Source organism: Triticum aestivum, chromosome 5B, assembly GCF_018294505.1.
Source record: "Triticum aestivum cultivar Chinese Spring chromosome 5B, IWGSC CS RefSeq v2.1, whole genome shotgun sequence".
Taxonomy (NCBI): Eukaryota; Viridiplantae; Streptophyta; class Magnoliopsida; order Poales; family Poaceae; genus Triticum; species Triticum aestivum.
In genome coordinates, this window is record NC_057807.1 from 701,102,469 (window position 1) to 701,112,710 (window position 10,242).

Below are 10,242 nucleotides of genomic sequence, written 5' to 3' on the forward strand. Positions count from 1 at the left end.
CAGATGCTCATATACACTCAATTCTATGAACGCACGCACGCACAGTCAACCCCTACAAACACCTCCGAGATACTGAGTCGACACAACATTTTAAGATTGACGAAGTCGCCTCTCTCACTGAACACTCATCGCCGAAAGAGCTGAAATAAATCTAGAAAAATACGAGCGCCAATGCCAAGGATAGTACTCACCTCCGTTTCTTTTTACTCTGCGTATAAGTTTTGGTCAATGTCAAACTACACAAAGTTTGACCAAATTTATATTAAAAAATATAAATATCTACAATACTTAAGCTATATAATATGAAAATACATCTCATGGTGCATCTGAAAATGTAGATTTCATATTATGAATGTTGATATTTTTTAATATAAAATTAGTCAAACTATGCAAAGCTTGACTTTGACCAAACCCTATATGCAGACTAAAAAGAAACAGAGGGAGTACTTGAACTCATGTGGGTTGGTTTCACCACAAGGAATCTAACCAACTCGTCATTAACTTTAATTTTGGGACTGACGACGAAGAGGGCTGCACGGCCTGTAGACGTGGCTGGCTGTGTTGGGTTGGTACCACTCTACTACCGTCGGATGCGCATGGGACGGCCGCTAAGCATCTACCGCCCCTTCGCGGTATTTTCGCGTAAGCCATAACCGGGAAGCGCGTCGACCCTCGATTCCACCCACCAACCCGTCACCTTCCGCCCGTCACCTTGTATTCCAGTTTCAAAGGGGAAGCATAAGGTCACGCTGACACCCTGCTACGAGCCTACGACAACGTCGACGTCACATTTGACGCATTTGACGGGTGGTTTACCTATATATATAGTATAGGCCTATAGTATAACGCTTTCAGGCCCCGATATCCATATCCACCACTCTCAAGCGCTCCTCTCGGCTCTCAATCGCCCCCATTTTCCCCCCACCCACAGTTTGCCGCCGCTACCTCTCTCTTCACTGCGGTGCTGCCAGGAAAAACAGCATCCGCCCTGCTACGACAGTCACCTCCCACCGTTTTTTTTATGGTTACCCCAGGTTTGTTAGATGGAATAGGGGGAAAAATAGGCATAATGGACCGGATCTTTGTAGTTTGTCTTATGTGGCAGTATATATGTTGGCATGTTGTGTCTGGATCATTCTTTCCGTCGCATACAGTTAGATCTGTAAAAACGTACTGCAGTAGAAACAGCCTGCCTTGTTAATTTAGAGATTAGAGCGCAAATTAGCCCAGGAGAGTTAGACTGGACTTCAATTCTAGCAGTATGTATCATTGTCTCTGTATCTATTTTAAGCTGCTGCTGACATGGAGATCCCCTACTCTCTCTTCCTGCCTCAGATCTCCCTCCCTACACACGGCGACTCAATCAGAATCAAGATCGCTCCACACCACCATGGAGACCGTGTTGCCCCAACACCAAGGCAACGGCATCGGGGACAACGCTATGACCGACCTGGAGATGGGTCAACCCACCATGGAGATCGATCAATCCACCATAATCAACATACTGCACTCCATGCTACCCTCTGCTTCGCCACCGGCGGTACCACAGCTGGGGCGCGCGCTGTGGGGGCTGAGCTCCCTCACCCTTGTCCTGGCCCTCACCACCGTGCTCCACCTGCCGGCCGCCGGACCTGTCTTCGCCCACTACAAGGCAGCATACTATGCCATCCTTGCCTTTGTTCTCTTTGTCGCAGTGCCGGTGGAGCTCGCCACTGCCTTCTGCCTGCCCGGCCACAGCCGTGATGGCCGTCTCTGCGTCTTTGCCTGGTACCTCCTTCCCTGCGCTTACGTGCTCCTCCTCCTTGTCATCTCGGTGGGTGGGTTCATCCCATTTAAGCTTTGATATTACCTACTGCAGGGATAGTCGATTGGTCTGGTTCATTTGTATTCTGTCCAGAAATTTTGGTGCTGTCAGTCGTTATCTGCTTAGTTATTTTTGGGTACATCTTCAGTAGATAGGTTCTGTTTCTTGATACTCTGGAAGATATGTTGTGCTAGTGAATGCGAGTCTGTATGTCACGGTGATCTGCCAATGTATTGTGAATATGTTTCTTGTTTCTGGGTCAATAAGTTATTGTCATGTTGTTTGTCCATGCGTTCCATGTATGCACTCTTCTTCCTGGCATACGAGGATCCGTTCGTCGAGATAAATTTCATGTCTGGCTCTGCTTGGATTGAGTGTAATTTTTGTGTGAACTGAGCTAACTACTGTGGAGCACACACACAAAATTCCCCAATCCAAGCAGGCCTCAAGTCTTAATAAACAGTGCAACCTTTGTATGCTTGTTAATGTTTGAATGGGAAGTAGAATAAATGGACACAAGTTAGGTTGACTTGTCATCAGATAGCTTCGTTTTGAGTGCATACGTTTTGCCTTTTGGTGTTTCAGTTTTCCAACTGAATGTGTGTGTCGAGCTTTGATTGAAGCTGGTAATTACTCTAGTTATTAGCAGAACTGTGAACAACGACACAATAGCCTGGTATTGGATTCAGATTGTTTGAGTACACACTAATTGGCCTAGTAATTAGATCCAAATCTCATGTGTATGTGTTGAGTAATGCTATCGATCTAAGGGACAAGACAACTGAACGAGCAACCCCTGCTCTTATGCATGTGAATTTTAACCTACACTGTCATCAGTAATGTAGCTCATGTGTTACACTGTAGTATATTTTCTGTATCTCTTACCCCTGTATGACAGTTAATTTATTGCTTGAATGGAATTTATTGATAGATCATTTTCCTGAAATTGATGTTCTTTCAATGTTTACTGATTCAGGAATGCTGTTCTTGGAAGTTAGTCTTGTAGCATTTCTACTTCAAGGAAATGAAGCCAGCGGTTATGATGTCCTTGGCATTAATTTGTTATCTCTGCAGCTCAAGGTTTGTTACTGATCAGTCTTTATATAGGATGTGGCCAGATTTTTCACAATTCCGTGATACCTTGCTTCTTTAAATATATACTCCCTCCGTCCGGAAATACTTGTCATTAAAATGGATGTATCTAGATGTATTTTAGTTCTAGATACATCCAATTTCATTCATTTTGATGACAAATAATTCCGGACGGATGGAGTATGTACGGAAATAAATGACCAGTTATCAGATTCATCATGTGCTTTTATTAGAAGAAAATAGTATAGTTACTAATGTCCCATATTCTAGTGGCACCAGATCTTACTGGCTCTCTTGAAATTGCAGAATCAGTTTTAGGCCACTCCAAGGAAAAATAGTGGTCACTGAGGATGACGTGTAAGGAGGAATAAATTTGTTTGTCCGGCAAGACACTGAATGGTACCCAAATTGCAGGGGTCGCCTTTTGTCACTAAACAGCACATGTTACATTCTAAGTGAACTGCATTCCTCTATCAAGTTACAGGGTATGCGTGCGCTTTACATTTTGTTGAACTGCTGATACTTCATCAAGAAAAATGCAAATCCACTGAGTGCTAAACTGCGGAAGAAAAAGTGTTCTCAGTCTGCGGCATAAGGATGTCAATGATCTTTTTGGTAATTGTAGACTTGCGGTGACATTGTATGATTTATTCTGATTTTTTTATATTATACAAGAGTAAGTATGTTGGACACCTGCTGCTAGTTGTTCCTAAAGTTAGAACAGTGGCACCCTGTTGTTACATCTGATGATACATTCTGAATTGTCATTTTTTTTATTGAGAATGATTCTGAATTGGCATTAGCAGTTGTCCTCTAATTACACAAACGATATATTCTAATTTGCCGGTGTCCTCATCTGCAGGTGTCTCATGGAGTACGGAGAGCAAGGAGCGCTCTGCATTCTTTTTTCAGAATATTGTGCTCTGCATTCTTTCTTACGGCACAATTTCCATGTGGTCTGCATTGACGTTTTGCTGAAGCAGCGCTCAACGTGTCTGATCGGTTTCCCATGGTGCGGCTTCTCCCACAGCACTGTGCAGATCCTGTGGTCGCTGGATGAGATGCTCGTCAACGAGGCGCTCCACCAGGGGCTCAAGATGTACTCCAGCTGGCCCGCCTTCCTGAAGTTGTACATTGACAGTGAGTTCTTTGGCGGGCAGTTGCGACGTGCGACATCACTATCGGTATGTATATATGTTCTCTGCCTTTCCTTCTCCAAATATTACGGTTGAATGTTTAAGCATTTTTGCTATCCTACATGCAGTGTGAATTGTTTTGTGAGAGATCAGTTCTGTCTAGCATCAGGTATAGCAATATATTCATTAATCTGGCACGTTCTGAATTTCTGAGGGCAATGGAACATGTAGCTGTTACAGGCATAAGATTTTATCAGGTTGAAGGCATGATACATTGGTGTTGCTTGTGGCTTAACAGGTACTCCCTCCGTTCGGAATTACTTGTCTCGGAAATGAATGTATCTAGAACTAAAATACGTCTAGATACATCCATTTCTGCGACAAGTAATTCCGAACGGAGGGAGTATGTGGCAGTGTCAATGTGTCGAAGCTGCATTAGGTAAATTAGTTCAGAACTTCGCATTCAGGAGATAAACTAGGAGTGGAGTGCAGTCAGAGTCAGGCACTCTGTTGCTTTCTGCTTTCCTTTGTCGAAGGCAATTTTCTTTCTCTCTTTTTTGGAATAAAAACTGGACATATCGTTTGAGAAACTATGATAGACTATTAGTAAGGTGTTGACTGAAAGAATTCTGAAAATGATGGAACATGGTCGATGTGGAAAAGAACCTAAAAGCATGAATTGGTTTATCAAGTTAAAGGCCAACAGAGGGTTAAGTCCGATACAGCATTCGTCATCATGATTATCACCTGCTTGGTATGGAACTGTCCAAGAAGCTTAGCATCCATTATACTCCTAGCATCTCCAGTAGCTAAGGTTCTTTACATCCTGGACAAAAATGTTTCAGTTTGATAACTTTGTCATCCCTTGTACAACTCCCAGCCACCAGCTTTAGAAGCACCATATAATAGCTGTAGACGTCGATTTATGTCCAGATTTAGAGTAACAATAGCAGGACATAGCTGCTGCATTGGATATTTGCATAACAGCTGTGTGGCCCCCTGTAATCCATTATGATTTGAAGCCTAGCAATGTGCTTCTAGATGATGACATGGGTGCCCGTCTCAGTGACTTTGGGTTAGCTAAGTTCCTTCAAAGTCATAACTCTTTCAAGTACTATTACTTCCACGAGCTTACAAGGACCAAGAGGATCAGTTGGAAACATTGCACCAGGTAAACATTCACTATATTATTATTAGCTTTCCTCACTCCCTAGTATCATTCAAGTTTTACTTTTCCATTCTTTAAAAGGAAACTTGCATGGTTTTCAGTAATCAATGTTGTAAGATAACTCAATGTTAAACAATGCAGAGTATGGCATCGGGAACAAGATCTCAACAGCAGATCTCAACAGCAGGCGATGTCTATAGCTATGGAATTATCATCCTAGAAATGCTCACGGGGAAACGCCCAACAGATGTGTTGTTCAAGAATGGCCTGACCCTTCAGAAATTTGTGGGGAATTCATTCCCCGAAAAGATCCGTGATATACTTGATCCTAACATCATAATCCCGAGCTCTGGAGACGAAGGCGTGGACCATGGAAACCACAATGGTGGGGATGCTGAGCTGCATTATGCAGCTTGTTCAGCTTGGTCTCTCATGCTCCACAGAGACACCAAAAGATCGACCGACAATGCCAGACGTCTACACAGAGTCTCTGCAACCAAACGAGAATCAAGGAATAGGAGACACTGTTTTTGTTCGCCTGTATGTTACGAGTGAGTTGCAGTCTATGCTTGTGTTGGGGTTCTACAAAATTTTGTTGTACTGCTAATATTCCATGAAGAGAAATACCAGTCCACCGTGTGAGAAAGTGTGCAGCAGAAGGATGTCAAGGATGACGTCGTCCGACTTACTCTGAATGTGTTATATTATGTTGAACACCTGCTGCTCACTGTTCCTCAAGTTAAAATAGTCGGCACTCCCCTGTCTGTAAATCTGACGATACATTCTAAACTGACATTAGGAATTGTCTCACCCGGTGTGTATATATATACTCTCCGCCTTTCCTTCTCCCATGAGTACAGTTCAAAATTTTCCGGGACTCTCTGTTACAGTAGATATTACAGTGTGGATTGGTCCGTGAGAAATTTGTTTTGTCTAGCACCAGGGATTAGGAATACATTGAGTAGTCTGGCATGTCCTGAATTTCCGAGGGCAATGACGGTAGATTTGGCAAGTGGAAAAATGCACGGCCTGTTTCAGGCATTACATTTGATCAGTTTGCGGGGGGATATGGCAGTGTCATAGCTGCAGTCATACTCAGAGCCAGGCACTATGTCTATGCTGCAGAACATAGCCAAGTATTCTTCAATGGGTTTGGTTCATTTGTCCACGAGAAGCATCTCTGTCATCTTCTGTTACTAGTAGTAGTATAGCATGAAATGGGAATGGACTGATAACAAAATGCATCGGTTCAGGTTCAGGTTCAGTCGAGCACATGCATTGTTTTGAGCTAGATAGATTAGAAGTTACCAAGTCCGTTCCGAGAGGAACAGGAGCACCGAAGCAGATGAGCAGGTAAGCAGTGAGCTCGACTCGGCGTCCCTGCGCGGCGCGGCCAGGCAGCTCAGGCAGGGAGACCACCTCTTCGGCGCCCTCTGCGCCAGTAAAGGGTAGCAGCGCTCACGCACACCCCTTGTGGGCTGGCCCTACACGAGCATTCTTTCGATTGCCTCGATCGCTCGATCCCCACGACCGCTTGGCCTTTCACCACCAGCATGGACCCACTGCTCAGGTTGTTGACTGTTGACTTTTACGTAAAGGTTCACAAAAAACTCATAAATTCATGAAAAAAGTTCATAAAAATATTTCATGGATTTTGAAAAAGCTCATCAAATGCTGGAAAAAAGTTCACGAAATTTGGAAAAAAATTTATCGATTTTGAATAAAAAGTTCATCGATTTTGAAATAAGTTCACCGATTTTGAAAAAAGTTCATCAAATTTAAAAAAAGTTCATAAAATTTGAAAAAAAAATTCATCAATTTTTAAGGAAAAAAGATCATTGAATTTGAAAAAAATATCAATTAAGAAAAAAGTTTCACGAATTTGAAAAAAGTTCATCGAACCTGAAAGAAGAAAATAAAAAAAAGAAGAAAAGAAAAAAATAAAAACGAAAACAGAAGAAAAAAGAAACGAAGAAAAATATGCAAAAAGATGGAAGTTAGAACGTCCAGTTGGGGGTGGCGGGGTGTTTACTGCAGCTAACAATAAGTTGGACCTCCCAGGTTCGAGTCGTAGCACCAGCACTCCTTTTTTTGTGGTTTGAAAAAAACACAGAAGAAAGCTAGATGGGCCGGCCCAGCGGAGAGGGGGCTATGCGGCCGATTGGGGATTGTATTGTAGCGGGTGCAGAATCGGATTTAGCTCAGGCAGGGGACGGAGGCCGGCTGCGGCGGTCGAGGGGGACGCACACAGCACATGCTCGGGGCTGCACAGGAAGGAGCCTGTCTGGCTTCGGCCTTTGGGACCTGCTGCTGCTGGGCCGACCCGAAACATGTACGCTTTGGGATGAGAAAAAACCCAAAGTTGTGCCTTGCTTTTTTATGTATCCCCCCTCTCCCTTGTGTTTTTCTCTAGTTTACTGTTATATTAGCACCAATAACCCTTAGCATCTAGAGAACCCCCGTCCAGTTTATGTATGGCTATGTGGTTTCATTCTGGCAATGGAGCCGGGGAGGGGTCTCCCTGTTATTCTAAAAACAGAGCCTAGGTCAGATGGTTAGGTTCTTTGTGGTAGAACCAGCCCACCAGGGTTTTAAGTCCTATAATTGGCATTGGTGCTCGCATTTTTTGGATGTATTTCAGGCATTTTGGAGATGTACGTTTAGCGTTCCCGTGGAGTGTGAAGGGGCATGTGATGACTTTGTCAATCTGAAGTTGATGTCTCGGCTCAGTCTCTAGAATGTGCTTATAGGGACATGGTGTGTGTTCATATGAGTGAATTATGTATAAGTTTCTGCATCTAATAGTTTGTTAAAAACATATTTTTTTTCTATTCGACTAAACTAATGCCACCGCCGAGTGAGCCGATGCTTTCCCACGGTTCCTCCTCTGCCGCACAAGCCCCGTTACCCGTTCGACGCATACCCACTTTTTCTAGGAGAAAAAAACAAACAATTCTAGCCGACTCCACCCACCAGCTTGGCAGGATCGATGGAACCAAACGAAACGCCCCTGCCGAAACTGTGTGACCACCGTAATATTTTTATTAAGCAAAGCAGGAAGGAGGAGGTGTGTTGGGCCGCTTGAACGCGCGTGCACAAATGATCCCCGCACGCTACAGCCGTCGCTGCCGTTTGTGTCCGTCGTCCGTCCCCACGTACTAGTAGTGTCATCTGCCGTATGTGATCGCTGCGGTCTGACTCCGTCGATTGCTCACAACATCGGAAAGAAGTCGCACACTTGCCTCTCCTCCCATCTGCGTACAATATAAGTAGCAGCACCCCCGGCCCCCATATCCTTGTCAGGCGCTCCTTTTGTAAACTCTCAATCGACCCCCATTTCCACCGCCTTCTGCCTGTTGCGCTGCAGCGACGGGTGCCGCATCCTCGCCTTCGCCAGGGGCCTCCTGCCCTCCGCCTACGTGTTGCTCCTCGTCATCGTCGCTGTGGGTGGGTTCGTCCCCTTTAAGCTCTGATTTTTAGGTGCTACGGTGTTAGTCGATTGGTCTGGCCGATCGACAATTCATTTGTATTCTGTCAAAAAGTTCGTTGGTGCTGTCAGTGGTTGTCTGCTTACTTATTTCTTCTGAGTGCATGTGCACTAGATAGGTTCTGCTCCTTGATACTCTGGAAGATATTGTTGTGTTAGTGAATGTGAGTCTGTATGTCATGGTGTTGTCCTTGACCTGCAAACAAATAAGTCTTTGTTATTTTGTTTGTCCGTGTGTGTGATATATGCACTGTTCTTCCTCGCATATGAGGATATGTTCGTCGAGATGAATTTCATGTCTGGCTCTGTTTTGATTGAGTGTAATTTTTGTGTCAACTGAGCTAAGCATTGTCGACCAAACAAAAAGAACTCCTCAATCCAAGCAGGCCTTAGTCAAAATGAGTTTTGGGCTGCTCCAAAGCAGAAATGGTTGTGTTTGCTTGAGGAAGTCACTAAATCGTAAAGCCTAATTGCAGGAGTCACTTTTTGTCAGTAACTAGGCACCACGTGTTACATTTTTTGAACTGTTCGCCTCTATGTTGCTAGTGGACGCGCATACCATTTAAGCTTAGTTTGACAGCACAGTTTTTGAAAAACCAAAGTATCCTAAAACCACAGTTTTCTTATGTGTGGGGAACAATTACTCTGGCTTTTAAAAACCATAGTTTTTCTCAGTTTTGTCAAGTCCACCGAAGCGTTTGGCTGATGTTATTTTGCTACAGTTCTGTTGATAACTACATGGCCAAATAGCACGTGCTAACTCATCAACACCTAAAAAGCAACACCACCGGATTAATCAGTCGTGTGCTAGTGTACGACCGGATTAATCACCTGCAGCTACATGGCCATGCACGAGTCGTGTGCTAGCTTTGTTCGAGACGTGCAGAAAGTATTCGGCAACCAGTGAATTTCATTATAAAATATATAACATATAGATGAGTCGGCGGCCGCGGCGACTGATTTTCTGATCAGTATGTAGATGGCGGTGTCAAAAGCCAGGGCCTCTTTTTTAAATACTGCAGAAAAACTACAGTATCAAAGATACCACAGTATATTAAACTACAGTAATTTTTTGAGCCAAACGCTTCAAAGTATTTAATACCAAGGTTTTTTCAGAAACCACAGTATTTCTAAAAAAACTCCAAAAATACTTTACTCCCAAACGCACCCTTACATTTTGTTGCACTACTGATATTACGTCACGAAAAATATCAAGTTCTCAGTCTGCGGGATAAGAATGTCAAGGGTGCTTTTGGTAGTTGTAGTGACTTTGTCAGATTTATTCTGAATGTGTTGTACTCTCTCTGTTAACAAATATAAGAGCGTTTATGGTAACTATGTACAGACACCTGCTCATTGTTCCTAAAATTAAAATGGTGGCACCCTGTTGTTAAATCTATTGTCCTCTGATTACACTCGGTGTCCTCTTCTGCAGATGTCTCACAGAATATGCAGGGCAACATGTGCTTTGTTTTTTCGGAAAGGCATGCTCTGCTTTTTTGCTTAATGCAGCCACAAATTCCATGTGGTCTGCATCCCCGGTAAGTAAGGTTTC

At 43.7% G+C, this 10,242-nt stretch overlaps 1 long non-coding RNA gene across 2 annotated transcripts; it reads left to right on the forward strand.

Moving 5' to 3' along the window:
• The first annotated feature begins 941 nt into the window (after positions 1–941).
• On the forward strand, positions 942–5,847 carry LOC123114354 (uncharacterized). Of its 2 annotated transcripts, XR_006456519.1 has the most exons (5): positions 946–1,767; positions 2,781–2,884; positions 3,203–3,381; positions 3,759–5,203; positions 5,342–5,847. It is a non-coding gene; the product is annotated as an uncharacterized lncRNA (long non-coding RNA). The 2 variants fall into 2 exon arrangements; XR_006456518.1 differs by having other exon boundaries at positions 942–1,767; positions 3,203–5,203.
• The last annotated feature ends 4,395 nt before the right edge of the window (positions 5,848–10,242 follow it).